The sequence below is a fragment of the Megascapheus bottae genome, chromosome 34, assembly GCF_031878675.1.
Source record: "Megascapheus bottae isolate mThoBot1 chromosome 34, mThoBot2.hap1, whole genome shotgun sequence".
Lineage (NCBI taxonomy): Eukaryota > Metazoa > Chordata > Mammalia > Rodentia > Geomyidae > Megascapheus > Megascapheus bottae.
Genome location: NC_143542.1, coordinates 4,589,946 through 4,605,647, shown reverse-complemented (window position 1 = coordinate 4,605,647; position 15,702 = coordinate 4,589,946).

Genomic DNA, 15,702 nt, shown 5'->3' with positions numbered 1-15,702 from the left:
ACGGTAGAGCCAGTAGAAGTGGTGTCCTGCAGGGTGGAAGGAGAGCTGACTTCAGGGGTTTCTGTCACAGGTGTGATTGTTTCCTGTGAGGTGAAGGGAATTGTGGTGCCCTCAGGAGAACTGGCCGTTGTGGCGCTCAATAGTAACGTGGGGGTTGATGGAGTACTTTCTTGTGTCACTGTGGAGCCAGCAGAAGTGGTGTCCTGGACAGTTGAAAGTGAACTGACTTTTGGGCTTTCAGTCACAGGGGTGGGTGTTTCCCATGAGGTGATAGGCACTGTGTTACCATGAGGTGAGCTGGCCATTGAAGTGGTCACCAAGGTGGAAGATGGTGGAGTATTGTCTTCAGCCGGTGTGGAGTGGGTAGAAGTGGTGTCCTCTGCGGTTGAAGGGGAGCTGACATCAGAACTTTTAGTCACAGGAGTGGTTGATTCCTGTGAAGTGATGGGAATTGTGGAGCTTCCTGGAGAACTGGCCATTGAAGTGCTCACCTCCACAGTAGAGGATGATGGAGCACTTCCTTCTGTCACTGTAGATCCAGCAGAAGTGGTGTCCTGCAATGTTGAAGGAGAGCTGACTTTCAGAGTTACTGTCACAGGTGTGGTTGTTTCCCATGATGTCATGGGAATTGTGGTGCCCTCAGAAGAACTGGCCATTGAGGTGCTCACCACCAAGGTGGAGGATGATGGAGTCCTTTCGTCTGTCACGGCAGAGCCAGCAGAAGTGGTGTCCTGCAGGGTGGAAGGAGAGCTGACTTCAGGGGTTCCTGTCACAGGTGTGGTTGTTTCCTGTGACGTGATGGGAAGTGTGGAGCTTCCTGGAGAACTGGCTGTTGAAGTGCTCACTTCTGAATTTGGGAATGATGGGGAACTTCCTTTTGTCACTGTAGAACCAGCAGAAGTGGTGTCCTGTGGTGTTGCAGGGGTTTCTGTCACAGGTGTGGTTGTTTCCTGTGAAGTGATGGGAATTGCAGTGACCTCAAGAGAACTGGCCATTGAAGTGCTCACCACCAAGGTGGAGGATGATGGAGTCCTTTCTTCTGTCACTGTGGATCCAGCAGACGTGGTGTCCTGCAGGGTGGATGGAGAGCTGACTTCTGGGGTTTCTGTCACAGGTCTGGTTGTTTCCTGTGAAGTGATGGGAATTGTGGTGCCCTCAGGAGAACTGGCCTTTGAAGTGCTGAGTTCCAAAGTGGAGGATGATGGAGTCCTTTCATGTGTCACGGTAGAGCCAGTAGAAGTGGTGTCCTGCAGGGTGGAAGGAGAGCTGAGTTCAGGGGTTTCTGTCACAGGTGTGGTTGTTTCCTGTGAAATGATGGGAATTGTGGTGCCCTCAGGAGAACTGGCCATTGAAGTGCTCACCACCAAGGTGTTGGATGATGGAGTACTTTCTTCTGTCACTTTGGAGCCAGCAGAAGTGGTGTCCTGCCGTGTTGAAGGAGAGCTGCCTTCCAGAGTTACAGTCACAGGTGTGGTTGTTTCCTGTGAGGTGATGAGAATTGTGGAGCTTCCTGGAGAGCTGGCCATTGAAGTGCTGAGTTCCAAAGTGGAGGATGATGGAGTTCTTTCATCTGTCACTGTGGAGCCAGTAGAAGTGGTGTCCTGCAGGGTTGAAGGAGAGCTGACTTCCAGAGTTACAGTCACAGGTGTGGTTGTTTCCTGTGAGGTGATGGGACTTGTGGTGCCCTCAGGAATACTGACAGTTGAAGTGCTCACCACCAAGGTGGAGGATGATGGAGTCGTTTCCTCTGTCACTGTAGAGCCAGCAGAAGTGGTGTCTTGCTGGGTTGAAGGAGAGCTGAGTTCAGGGGTTTCTCTCACAGGTGTTGTTGTTTCCTGTGAGGTGAAGGGAATTGTGGTGCCCTCTGGAGAACTGGCCATTGTGGCGCTCAGCAGTAACGTGGGGGTTGATGGAGGACTTTCTTGTGTCACTGTGGAGCCAGCAGAAGTGGTGTCCTGGACAGTTGAAAGTGAACTGACTTTTGGGCTTTCAGTCACAGGGGTGGGTGTTTCCCATGAGGTGATAGGCACTGTGTTACCATGAGGTGAGCTGGCCATTGAAGTGGTCACCAAGGTGGAAGATGATGGAGTATTGTCTTCAGCCAGTGTGGAGTGGGTAGAAGTGGTGTCCTCTGCGGTTGAAGGAGAGCTGACATCAGGTGTAGTTGATTCCGGTGAAGTGATGGGAATTGTGGAGCTTCCTGAATAACTGGCTGTTGAAGTGCTCACGTCCACAGTAGAGGATGATGGAGCACTTCCTTCTGTCACTGTAGAACCAGCAGAAGTGGTGTCCTGTGGTGTTGCAGGGGTTTCTGTCACAGGTGTGGTTGTTTCCCGTGAGGTGATGGGAATTGTGGTGACCTCAGGAGAACTGGCCATTGAAGTGCTCACCACCAAGGTGGAGGATGATGGAGTCCTTTCATCTGTTACTGTGGAGCCAGCAGATGTGGTGTCCTGCAGGGTTGAAGGAGAGCTGACTTCCAGAGTTACTGTCACAGGTGTGGTTGTTTCCTGTGATGTAACGGGAATTCTGGTGCCCTTAGGAGAACTGGCCATTGACGTGCTCACCATCAAGGTGGAGTATGATGGAGTACTTTTGTTTGTCACTGCAGAGCCAGCAGAAGTGGTGTCCTGCATGGTTGAAGGAGAGCTGAATTCAGGGGTTTCTGTCACAGGTGTGGTTGTTTCCAGTGAAGTGATGGTAGTTGTGGTGCCCTCAGGAAAACTGACTGTTGAAGTGCTCATCACCAAGGTGGAGGATGATGGAGTCCTTTCTTCTGTCACTGTGGATCCAGCAGACGTGAGGTCCTGCAGGGTGGAAGGAGAGCTGACTTCAGGGGTTCCTGTCACAGGTCTGGTTGTTTCCTGTGAAGCGATGGGAATTGTGGTGCCCTCAGGAGAACTGGCCTTTGAAGTACTGAGTTCCAAAGTGAAGGATGATGGAGTCCTTTCATCTGTCACTGTGGAGCCAGCAGAAGTGGTGTCCTGCAGGGTTGAAGGAGAGCTGACTTCCTGAGTTACTGTCACAGGTGTGGTTGTGTCCTGTGAAGTGAAGGGAATTGTGGTGCCCTCAGAAGACCTGGCCATTGAAGTGCTCACCACCAAGGTGGAGGATGATGGAGTCCTTTCTTCTGTCACTGTGGATCCAGCAGACGCGGTGTCCTGCAGGGTGGATGGAGAGCTGAGTTCAGGGGTTTCTGTCACAGCTCTGGTTGTTTCCTGTGAAGTGATGGGAATTGTGGTGCCCTCAGGAGAACTGGCCTTTGAAGTGCTGAGTTCCAAAGTGGAGGATGATGGAGTCCTTTCATCTGTCACGGTAGAGCCAGTAGAAGTGGTGTCCTGCAGGGTGGAAGGAGAGCTGACTTCAGGGGTTTCTGTCACAGGTGTGATTGTTTCCTGTGAGGTGAAGGGAATTGTGGTGCCCTCAGGAGAACTGGCCGTTGTGGCGCTCAATAGTAACGTGGGGGTTGATGGAGTACTTTCTTGTGTCACTGTGGAGCCAGCAGAAGTGGTGTCCTTGACAGTTGAAAGTGAACTGACTTTTGGGCTTTCAGTCACAGGGGTGGGCACTGTGTCACCATGAGGTGAGCTGGCCATTGAAGTGGTCACCAAGGTGGAAGATGGTGGAGTATTGTCTTCAGCCAGTGTGGAGTGGGTAGAAGTGGTGTCCTCTGCGGTTGAAGGGGAGCTGACATCAGAAGTTTTAGTCACAGGAGTGGTTGATTCCTGTGAAGTGATGGGAATTGTGGAGCTTCCTGGAGAACTGGCCGTTGAAGTGCTCACCTCCACAGTAGAGGATGATGGAGCACTTCCTTCTGTCACTGTAGATCCAGCAGAAGTGGTGTCCTGCAATGTTGAAGGAGAGCTGACTTTCAGAGTTACTGTCACAGGTGTGGTTGTTTCCCATGATGTCATGGGAATTGTGGTGCCCTCAGAAGAACTGGCCATTGAGGTGCTCACCACCAAGGTGGAGGATGATGGAGTCCTTTCGTCTGTCACGGCAGAGCCAGCAGAAGTGGTGTCCTGCAGGGTGGAAGGAGAGCTGACTTCAGGGGTTCCTGTCACAGGTGTGGTTGTTTCCTGTGACGTGATGGGAAGTGTGGAGCTTCCTGGAGAACTGGCTGTTGAAGTGCTCACTTCTAAATTTGGGAATGATGGAGAACTTCCTTTTGTCACTGTAGAACCAGCAGAAGTGGTGTCCTGTGGTGTTGCAGGGGTTTCTGTCACAGGTGTGGTTGTTTCCTGTGAAGTGATGGGAATTGCAGTGACCTCAAGAGAACTGGCCATTGAAGTGCTCACCACCAAGGTGGAGGATGATGGAGTCCTTTCTTCTGTCACTGTGGATCCAGCAGACGTGGTGTCCTGCAGGGTGGATGGAGAGCTGACTTCTGGGGTTTCTGTCACAGGTCTGGTTGTTTCCTGTGAAGTGATGGGAATTGTGGTGCCCTCAGGAGAACTGGCCTTTGAAGTGCTGAGTTCCAAAGTGGAGGATGATGGAGTCCTTTCATGTGTCACGGTAGAGCCAGTAGAAGTGGTGTCCTGCAGGGTGGAAGGAGAGCTGAGTTCAGGGGTTTCTGTCACAGGTGTGGTTGTTTCCTGTGAAATGATGGGAATTGTGGTGCCCTCAGGAGAACTGGCCATTGAAGTGCTCACCACCAAGGTGTTGGATGATGGAGTACTTTCTTCTGTCACTTTGGAGCCAGCAGAAGTGGTGTCCTGCCGTGTTGAAGGAGAGCTGCCTTCCAGAGTTACAGTCACAGGTGTGGTTGTTTCCTGTGAGGTGATGAGAATTGTGGAGCTTCCTGGAGAGCTGGCCATTGAAGTGCTGAGTTCCAAAGTGGAGGATGATGGAGTTCTTTCATCTGTCACTGTGGAGCCAGTAGAAGTGGTGTCCTGCAGGGTTGAAGGAGAGCTGACTTCCAGAGTTACAGTCACAGGTGTGGTTGTTTCCTGTGAGGTGACGGGAATTGTGGTGCCCTCTGGAGAACTGGCCGTCGTGGCGCTCAATAATAACGTGTGAGTTGATGGAGTACTTTCTTCTGTCACTGTGGAGCCAGCAGAAGTGGTGTCCTGGACAGTTGAAAGTGAACTGACTTTTGGGCTTTGAGTCACAGGGGTGGGTGTTTCCCATGAGGTGATAGGCACTGTGGTACCATGAGGTGAGCTGGCCATTGAAGTGGTCACCAAGGTGGAAGATGATGGAGTATTGTCTTCAGCCAGTGTGGAGTGGGTAGAAGTGGTGTCCTCTGCGGTTGAAGGGGAGCTGACATCAGGTGTAGTTGATTCCGGTGAAGTGATGGGAATTGTGGAGCTTCCTGAATAACTGGCCGTTGACGTGCTCACCTCCACAGTAGAGGATGATGGAGCACTTCCTTCTGTCACTGTAGAACCAGCAGAAGTGGTGTCCTGTGGTGTTGCAGGGGTTTCTGTCACAGGTGTGGTTGTTTCCCGTGAGGTGATGGGAATTGTGGTGACCTCAGGAGAACTGGCCATTGAAGTGCTCACCACCAAGGTGGAGGATGATGGAGTCCTTTCATCTGTCACTGTGGAGCCAGCAGATGTGGTGTCCTGCAGGGTTGAAGGAGAGCTGACTTCCAGAGTTACTGTCACAGGTGTGGTTGTTTCCTGTGATGTAACGGGAATTCTGGTGCCCTCAGGAGAACTGGCCATTGACGTGCTCACCATCAAGGTGAAGGATGATGGAGTACTTTTGTCTGTCACTGCAGAGCCAGCAGAAGTGGTGTCCTGCATGGTTGAAAGAGAGCTGAATTCAGGGGTTTCTGTCACAGGTGTGGTTGTTTCCAGTGAAGTGATGGGAGTTGTGGTGCCCTCAGGAAAACTGACTGTTGAAGTGCTCATCACCAAGGTGGAGGATGATGGAGTCCTTTCTTCTGTCACTGTGGATCCAGCAGACGTGAGGTCCTGCAGGGTGGAAGGAGAGCTGACTTCAGGGGTTCCTGTCACAGGTCTGGTTGTTTCCTGTGAAGCGATGGGAAGTGTGGTGCCCTCAGGAGAACTGGCCTTTGAAGTACTGAGTTCCAAAGTGAAGGATGATGGAGTCCTTTCATCTGTCACTGTGGAGCCAGTAGAAGTGGTGTCCTGCAGGGTGGAAGGAGAGCTGACTTCAGGGGTTTCTGTCACAGGTGTGGTTGTGTCCTGTGAAGTGAAGGGAATTGTGGTGCCCTCAGAAGAACTGGCCATTGAAGTGCTCACCACCAAGGTGTTGGATGATGGAGTACTTTCTTCTGTCACTTTGGAGCCAGCAGAAGTGGTGTCCTGCCGTGTTGAAGGAGAGCTGCCTTCCAGAGTTACAGTCACAGGTGTGGTTGTTTCCTGTGAGGTGATGAGAATTGTGGAGCTTCCTGGAGAGCTGGCCATTGAAGTGCTGAGTTCCAAAGTGGAGGATGATGGAGTTCTTTCATCTGTCACTGTGGAGCCAGTAGAAGTGGTGTCCTGCAGGGTTGAAGGAGAGCTGACTTCCAGAGTTACAGTCACAGGTGTGGTTGTTTCCTGTGAGGTGATGGGACTTGTGGTGCCCTCAGGAAAACTGACAGTTGAAGTGCTCACCACCAAGGTGGAGGATGATGGAGTCGTTTCCTCTGTCACTGTAGAGCCAGCAGAAGTGGTGTCTTGCTGGGTTGAAGGAGAGCTGAGTTCAGGGGTTTCTCTCACAGGTGTTGTTGTTTCCTGTGAGGTGAAGGGAATTGTGGTGCCCTCAGGAGTACTGGCCGTTGTGGCGCTCAGCAGTAACGTGGGGGTTGATGGAGGACTTTCTTGTGTCACTGTGGAGCCAGCAGAAGTGGTGTCCTGGACAGTTGAAAGTGAACTGACTTTTGGGCTTTCAGTCACAGGGGTGGGTGTTTCCCATGAGGTGATAGGCACTGTGGTACCATGAGGTGAGCTGGCCATTGAAGAGGTCACCAAGGTGGAAGATGATGGAGTATTGTCTTCAGCCAGTGTGGAGTGGGTAGAAGTGGTGTCCTCTGCGGTTGAAGGGGAGCTGACATCAGAAGTTTTAGTCACAGGAGTGGTTGATTCCTGTGAAGTGATGGGAATTGTGGAGCTTCCTGAATAACTGGCAGTTGAAGTGCTCACCTCCACAGTAGAGGATGATGGAGCACTTCCTTCTGTCAGTGTAGAACCAGCAGAAGTGGTGTCCTGCAGTGTTGAAGAAGAGCTGAATTCAGGGGTTCCTGTCACAGGTGTGGTTGTTTCCTGTGAAGTGATGGGAATTGTGGAGCTTCCTGGAGAACTGGCCGTTGAAGTGCTCACCTGCACAGTAGAGGATGATGGAGCACTTCCTTCTGTCACTGTAGAACCAGCAGAAGTGGTGTCCTGTGGTGTTGCAGGGGTTTCTGTCACAGGTGTGGTTGTTTCCTGTGAAGTGATGGGAATTGTGGTGCCCTCAGGAGAACTGGCCTTTGAAGTACTGAGTTCCAAAGTGAAGGATGATGGAGTCCTTTCATCTGTCACTGTGGAGCCAGCGGAAGTGGTGTCCTGCAGGGTGGAAGGAGAGCTGAGTTCAGGGGTTTCTGTCACAGGTGTGGTTTTTTCCTGTGACGTGATGGGAAATGTGGTGCCCTCAGGAGAACTGGCCGTTGAAGTTCTTACTTTCAAAGTGGAGGTTGATTGAGTACTTTTGTCCGTCAGTGTAGAGTCAGCAGAAGTGGTGTCCTGCAGTGTTGAAGGTGAGCTGACTTCCAGAGTTTCTGTCACAGATGTGCTTGTTTCCTGTGAGTTGATGGGATTTTTGTTGCTTTTTCCCTCTTGGCCTGTGGGGGATGTATTGTGGTCAGTACATGTGGTCACTTCAGTCCTGGAGGCCCGGTTGTTTGTCGATGCATTAACTCCTGTATTGGAAAAATCAGCATAGTGTTGGTCAGCCCTTCATGTGTCTCGGTCCTGATGTCAGCGCTTTCTTTTGTCATGTGATTTTCTGTGCTGGCTGTGCTGCTCTGGTGGAAGCTTTAGGAGTCTGGGTGATGTCCTCTGGTCTGCATGAGGAGGTCATTTAGTGCCTGTTGACATTTCGTGGGCACTGCTAATGCTGGCTGGGCGTGGGCGAAGCTGGAGTGCTGTGAGGGACTCTGATGGCCCTGGTGAGGTGATGTCATGGGATCTGCCCTTCTCTGTTGATTGGTTCATGTCGCTTTCTGTCCTCTGGTAAATACCCCTGAGTGTGAACCTTCTCTAGACATTGGTGGGATTTGCTGGTGCCTCTGTCTTCCTTCACTGACTGGGTCAATTTGTTGCAAGTGTCCTAATGTATACAATCTAAGACAGTCTCTCTCCTGTCCTCCTCCTCCTTTTCTCTCTCTGTCTCTCTCTGTCTCTGTCTCTGTCTCTCTGTCTCTGTCTCTCTCCCTCTCTCTCTCTGTCATAGAACTTGAGCTCTGGGCCTGGGTGCTGTTCCTGAGCTCTTCAGCTCAAGGCTTGTGCTCTATTCCTTGAGCCACAGTACCACTTTTGGTTTTCAGGTGGTTCATTGTATTTTTTTTTTACCAGTCCTGGGCTTGAGCTCAGGGCCTGAGCACTGTCCTTGGACTTTCTCAAGGCTAGAGCTCTACCACTTGAGCCTCAGCACCACTTCCGGCTTTTTTTTTTCTATATGTGGTACCGAGGAATCGAACCCGGGTCTTTATGCATGCTAGGCAAGCACTTTAACCACTAGGCCAAACTCCCGGCCCGGGTCATAGCTTCTTGAACATTGGTTCCCCCACTTTCCGTCCCCCCTCCCCACCCAATCAGGACTTCATATTCTTACTTGGCTTTTTTTGCTCAAGGGTGGTGCTCGGCTACTTGAGCCACAGCTCCACTTTCAGCTTTGTGCTGGTTAATTGGAGATAAGAGTTCATTAATTTTCCTGCCTGCTCTGGCTTCAAACTGTGATCCTCAGATTGCAGCCTCCTGAGTTGCTAGGATTCTAGGCATGAGCCAGTACACGTCCTTCAAGAATGCTTGCACTTTTTCTTTTTGGATATTCAGCCATTCTCCCCAGTACCAGGGCATCATCAGAGGGTGGAAATGGCTGCCTCCTACCCCTCTCGAGCCCTAGATCCAGTGTAAGAGTCATTTCCTCAGAGAGATGACGGCTCTGGAGCCTCTTCTCCAACTGTACTGAAGGAACCATCTCATCTGCTTTTCCTCCTCCTGTCCTTCCTTCTAAACCGTTTGAAATTGAGCTCTCTCTGGATCTTCTCCTTGTCCCTGAATGGTTCTCACTTATCTTCTACCCCAACCAGGGAGCCTGCAACATCTGCAATGCTTTGGATTGCAGGCAAATGATTTTAAAGGCTGTTTTTGTTTGTTTGTTGTTTTTTTTTTCGTGGGGGGGGGCTTGGTCGTGGGGTTTGAACTCTAGGCTTAGGCGCTGTCCCTGAGCTCTTCAGCTCAAGGCTACTGCTATAACACTTGAGCCACAGCACCACTTCTGGTTTTCTGGTGGTTAATTGGAGATGAGTCTCATGGACTTTAGTGCCCTGGCTGGTTTTGAACCATGATCCTCAGATCTCAGCCTCCTGAGTAGCTGACAGGCTTGAGCCACTGGTACCCAGCTAAGGCTTTTGTTTTCCAGTAATATATGTATATATATATATATGCGCGATGTATTATTGTAAAGGTGATGTAGAGAAAGGTTACAGTTACATAAATCAAGTAATGACTACATTTCTTTCTGGACAGTGTCTCCCCTTCATGCTCTCTCTCAGATTTTCCGTCCTGTCCCCACCCACAAGTTGTACAGTTAATTTTCAACATAGAATCTAGTGAGTACAACTGCTACATGTGATCACCTTTGTTCCTTCCGTTCTGCGCTCCCCTGCTTACCCTCCAAAGGCATATTCACAAGCAAGGGAAAAAGTAAAGAAAAACAGCAATAACTCAATTTCCTGGAGTTTGTTTCCATAAACATTATTTTACATGATCAGATGCACAGTTATTGAGCCTTTGCGATCCTTTCCTAAGAAGCATAGATCACAAACAAAACTACACTAAAGCTACCAGCACAATCACATTCATTGCAGCATTGTTAACCAAGATGGCCCTCAGTGGATGAATGGATCAAGAAAATGTGGTGTATATATACACAATGGAATGACTTGGAAACTCCACTCCCAGACCTCTGCCTTTCCCATTGCTGGCTGTGCGTTCGGTACAATGCTTCCTGTCTGCGCCTGGTGAGTGACTCCTGCCTGCAGGCCTCTTTTCTGTCTCCTTTAACCACCCCTGCCTAGGGCTCTCTCCCTGTGTCTAGTTTAAGACTCCGTACCCCCACCCCTCAATCTGTTCTGGTGAGAGTGGATTCTCCCTCCCCCCCACACTCAATATCCTACTTTCCCACTCAACATCTTTATTGACTCCACCCCCTGACGTCCTCACTGACTCCACCCCTCCCTGGTGTCCTCACTGACTGGGCCCCCCCACCCATGTCCTCACTAACTCTTCCCCTACCTCCTCACTGACCACCCCCCACCCTCACAGACTTCACTTCCTCTTAGTGTTTCTTATTACAATGGGGTCTCATCAGTCTCACCCAAGCCAGGACACCCCCTTGGGATATCGTTTACGCTCTTTAGATGTTCTTCTACTCAGAGACTCCATAAAGCCAAAACGGCTCATCTTTTATTGCAACTGGGTCTGGCCAAAGTACAGGCTAGAAAATTGGTCTCAATGGCCCCAAACAGGACTTTGGATTATAATATTCTCAGGAATTGAGACAGTTTCTGCAGATGCAATGGTAAATGGCCAGAGGTTCTATGTGTTCAGGCATTGTTTGCTCTCCATGCTTGCCCGTCTCTCTACCAATCCTGTTCAACTTCCCCTATTCTACTGGCACAAGGGCATCCTGTCCCTGCCAAATCACCTAAGAGCCTGGAGTCTCTTCCTAAACCTAAAGTGCCTGTTCCCCTACTCAACATTGAAGACTCTTCTTCTCCTCCCCAAGCTGAAACTTTCTTCCTTCTCCTCCCCCTTCATCTCCTTTTGACTCACCTCCTGCTACTCATACTCGATCTTGTACTGGTAGCTCACAACCTCCACCAGCCTCCTTATATCCTCTGCGGGATGTGGCAGGGGCAGAAGTGGTCATTCGTGTGCATGCCCACTTTTCAATGACAGATCTTTCCCAGATTAAGAAGCAACTAGGATCATACTCCCAAGACCCTAATAATTATACCAAAGAATTTAAATACCTTGTTCAGACTTATGACCTCACCTGGCATGACTTATATACAGTCCTGTCCTCTACCCTTACCTCTAAAGAAAAGGAAAGGGTTTGGGCTGCAGCCCAGGCACATGCTGATGAAACCCACCGCCTAGACTATACTTTCCCAGTAGGGGCAACGGCTGTGCCCAGGGAAGAGGCCAAATGGGATTACCAAAATAATGCCCCTGGAAGGGTTATCAGAAATAGGATGGTAACCTGCCTGGTAGCTGGCCTCCAGAAGGCAGCCCACCATGCAGTCAACTATGATAAACTAAAGGAGGTTACCCAGAGACCCACTGAAAACCCAGCCGAATTTCTTGATCGCCTTACAGTGGCACTTCAGCGTTATACTAAGCTGGACCTGGAGTCCAAAGAAGGTATAGTGGTCCTTAAAACCCATTTCATTTCCCAATCAGCTCCTGATATTAAAAAAAAATTGAAAAAGGCTGAGGATGAGCTTCAACCCCCCCCCCCCCAAGGAGATCTGGTGAGCACGGCCTTTAAGGTTTTTAACAACTGGGAGGAACAGAAAAAAGCTGAGACTCTTATCTTCAATTAACTACAGTAAAACTAGAAGTGGCATTGTGGCTCAAGGGGTAGGGCAGTAGCCTTGAACTACAGAGCTCAAGGACAGCAGCCAGGCCCAGAGTTCAAGTCCCATGACCCACCAAAAAGAAGAAGAAGAAGAAGAAGAAGAAGAAGAAGAAGAAGAAGAAGGAGGAGGAGGAGGAGGAGGAGGAGGAGGAGGAGGAGGAGGAGGAGGAGGAGGAGGAAAGTCAGACCAAAGAGACATAGACATAGGTTATATGTTTCCTTCATTTGTGGTAAGTAGAATATGTCTATAAATTTACAAATAAATACACTGGAACATGACAAATTATGCCGGTCTCTAGGCATTCATACAGAGTGAGACCAGAGGGCATTCTATGGCCCTCACACCAACCATCTGCTACCCCCGGCCAAGTGACATTGTCTCACCATTCTCCATGGATTGGGGCACACTAGAGCACCCCGAAGCCGAGGCCCCCAAGGCCTTCTCCTGGGAGATGCAGCCTCCTCCATCCCACACGCCATGGCTGCTGCTGAGGTCTGAAAGAGAGAAAGGGCATGGGTTGGGACTGTGGCTTCGTGGTGGCGTGCTTGTCTAGCATGCATGGAACCCTGTGCTCATGTCCTCGGTACCACATCAACAAGAAAAAGCCCAAAGTGGGGCGGTGCCTCACATGGTAGAATGGTAACCTTGAGTAAAAGAAAAGCTCAAGGACGGTGCCCAGGCCTGAGGTTCAAGTCCCAGGATTGATGGGGGAGAGGGGGGCAGCTGATCTCCTGAGGACACAATCCACTTTGCCTTCTACTCAGGAGGGTGAGATCTGAAGATCAAGACTCAAAGCCACCCTGGGCCGGAAATTCCATGAGACACCATCTCCAAAATAACCAACAAGAAGCCAGATGGAGTGTGTGGTTCAAATGGCACAGCACCAACCAAGTAACTAAATTAAGTGAGCACAAGACCCTGAGTTAATATTATATATCATCATATATTACATCTGCCCATACGCGCAGAAAGTGTAGGAAAATTCTTGAAGATAGACAGTATAGGCAACAAATTCCTGGAGAGGAATTCTCAAATAAGCTGATACGGACTTAGTTTTTCCACAGTGTGTCAGACACTGGTGGCTTCTGCCTGTCATCCTAGCTACTCAGGAGATGGAGATCTGAGAATCATGGTCCAAAGCCAGTCCAGGCAGGAAAGTCCACGAGACTCATCTCCATTGAACCACCAAGAAGCTGGAAATGACACTGTGGCCGAAAGTGGTAGAGTACTAGCTTTGAGGGAAAAGTTCAGGGACAGGTCCCAGACGCTGAGTTCAAGTCCCAGCACTGACACAAAAGATGGGCCAAAAGCCTAGGCCTGGCAGCAGGGCTTCCTGAACTAGCCAAGCCCATCTGTCCTTGGTCCCAGCTCCCAACTGTACGCTGAAATAGAGGAGGTCAAAGGTTCTGGTCAGTGTCACCTCCACTCCCCAACCACCTGACCCTCCCTGCTCCCCGTGGTGGGAGAACTGAACTTGAGACTCTTATCTCCAATTACCCACTAGAAAATGGGAAGTGAAGCTTGGTTCAAGAGTAGAGCGGTAGCCTTGAGCGGAAGAGCTCAGGGACAGCGCCCAGGCTGAGTTCAAACCCCATGACCCACAAAAAGAAAAGAAAAGAAAGAGAAGGGAGGAAGGAGAGAGAGAGGAGAGAAAGGAAAAGGAGGAAAGGAGAGAGGAAGGAAGAAAAGGGAGGAAAGAGGAAGAAAGAAAGACCAGGAAAGAGGAAGGAGGGAAGGAAGGAGGGAGGGAGAGAAGGAGGGAGGCAAGCAATCCTACAGTGCCGTGTTCCCTCATTCCTCTCTGTTACACACTGAGTCCACGTCTAACCCCATCAGCACCATGAAAGGTGGCCTTGTTTATTCATTTATTGTCCCAGTATTTGGGCTGGAACTCAGGGTCTCATGTCCTTTGCTTTTGTGCTCAAGGATGGCATTCTACCACCTCTGCTCTGGCTCCTCCCCGGTTCATTGGAGATAAGAGTCTCTTGGCTTTGGGTGCCCGAGCTGGCTTCCACCTGACCCTCAGATCCTCAGAACTCAGCCTCCTGAACGGCTAGGGTTATAGCTGTGAGCCTCCAGCTGCTGAGGAGACAGGTTGGCCTGGCATGTGGCGTCTTCCTGCCTCAGCCTGCTGACTGCTGGGGTTACACACGTGAATCAGGCCCAGCACCTCAACGCGATGAGCAACACGGGCCCTGGGCCGAGACGACTGATGTCCACACAGAGTCGAGCTGTCTGGACACAGACACAGGCGTGTGCACAAGACAGCATGCCATGGGAAGAGAATGACCTACAAGCTAAGAAACACCATGGGACCCCAGCTGCCACCACAGGCTGGGGTGACGGGAGGGGCTGAGACAGACCCTTGCCTGCCACCTTTACAGCAATCATGGCTCAAAGGTACATTCCCTGTGTTCTAGGACTGTGGCTTCCTTTCTAGCAGCCCTCCAGGCCGCACCGAAAGAAGGGGGGATAAAATAATGCGGGCCAAGTGGGGAGATGGGGAGGTGGAGAGGGCAGGGAACAGGTACAGGGGACAGGTGAGGAGCCCCAGGCCTGAGGCAGGTTTGCTGGGGGGAAGAGGGCTGGGACGCTGCCAGGGTTGGGCCAGCTGGAAGGACATTGTGTATAATTGATATGTCATATACTCTGAGATATGAGAGCAGGATAGGTGGCTTCCAGGAAGGGCCAGGCTGAGAACACACCATTTCTTCTCCAGGCCCACACCCTGCCCTGACAGCTGGAGCCAGTGGCCTTGAGAGCAGGTGGGGCTCTCGGTCCCTGGAAACTATGAAAGGATCAGAGGCTACTCAAAGCCAGCCAGGACCCAAAGAGACCAGCTGATGCCAGGCCCAGAGAGAGGGGAAAGACTCCTCAGTGTCCCACTGAGAAAGAGCAGAGACTCTGAAAGCATCCATTTGACAAGAGGGGACACTGAGTCACAGCCTGCAGGGGGTGGGGTTGGAGGGCGGGGGGCTAAGGAAAAGTGGGGGGACTGCTGGTGGCTCTTGCCTGTCAGCCTAAGTTCTTAGGAAACTGAGCTTGGAGGATTGTGGATCAAAGTCAGTCCAGGCAGTGAGACTGGGGCTTGAACTCAGGGCCTGGGCACTGTCCTTAGGCTTCCTCAAGGCTAGTGCTCTACCACTGGGGCCACTTCTGTCTTTTTCTGTCTATGTGGTGCTGAGGAATTGAACCCAGGGCTTCGTGCATGCGATGTGAACACACTACTGCTAAGCCAAACTCCTGGCCCTGTGAAACACTTCTCTTCAATGAACCACCAGGAAACTCAAAGAGAGGCTGTGACTTCAAGTGGTAGCGCTCTAGCCTTGAGCTGAAGACCTCAAGGACAGTGGCCAGGCTCTGAGTTCAAGCCCTAAGACTGGCACGCACACACACTGTATCAAGAAGCTCAGGGCAAGGAGTGTGGCTTAGTGGCAGAGAGCTTGCCTAGATCAAGGATGGCACTTCTGTACCTCCACATTCTTAGAGCACAGGAGGATAATAGCCTAGGGGCCAGGAGCATTGACCTTTCCTGGCAGAGCAACTCTGGCAGGCGAAGTCCAGGGTGGTGCTGAGATGACACCTTGGGGCGGCTAGAGACAGCGCCTCTGGGTGCAAAGGCCTTTCTTCCCACCTAGTCCCTCCCAAGGTGACATCCTGGGGCCTGCAGGTAAGGGATAGAGGTGCTTCTGGGGACCTTGTTGTTGAGGTCGCCTGCCATCTCCTGCTACCCAGAGCCCCGTCCCCACAGCCCGAGGTAGAAAGAACCATAGGCATCCCCAGCCCTAGTCTTTTCAAGGGAGAAACTGAAGCCCGCAAGGAACACGCCAGACGGATGGTACCAGTTTGTGGGTGGAGGATCTGGATCTGAGAGTCCTTGGAAGTGGAGGTGTGGTTCAAGCCTT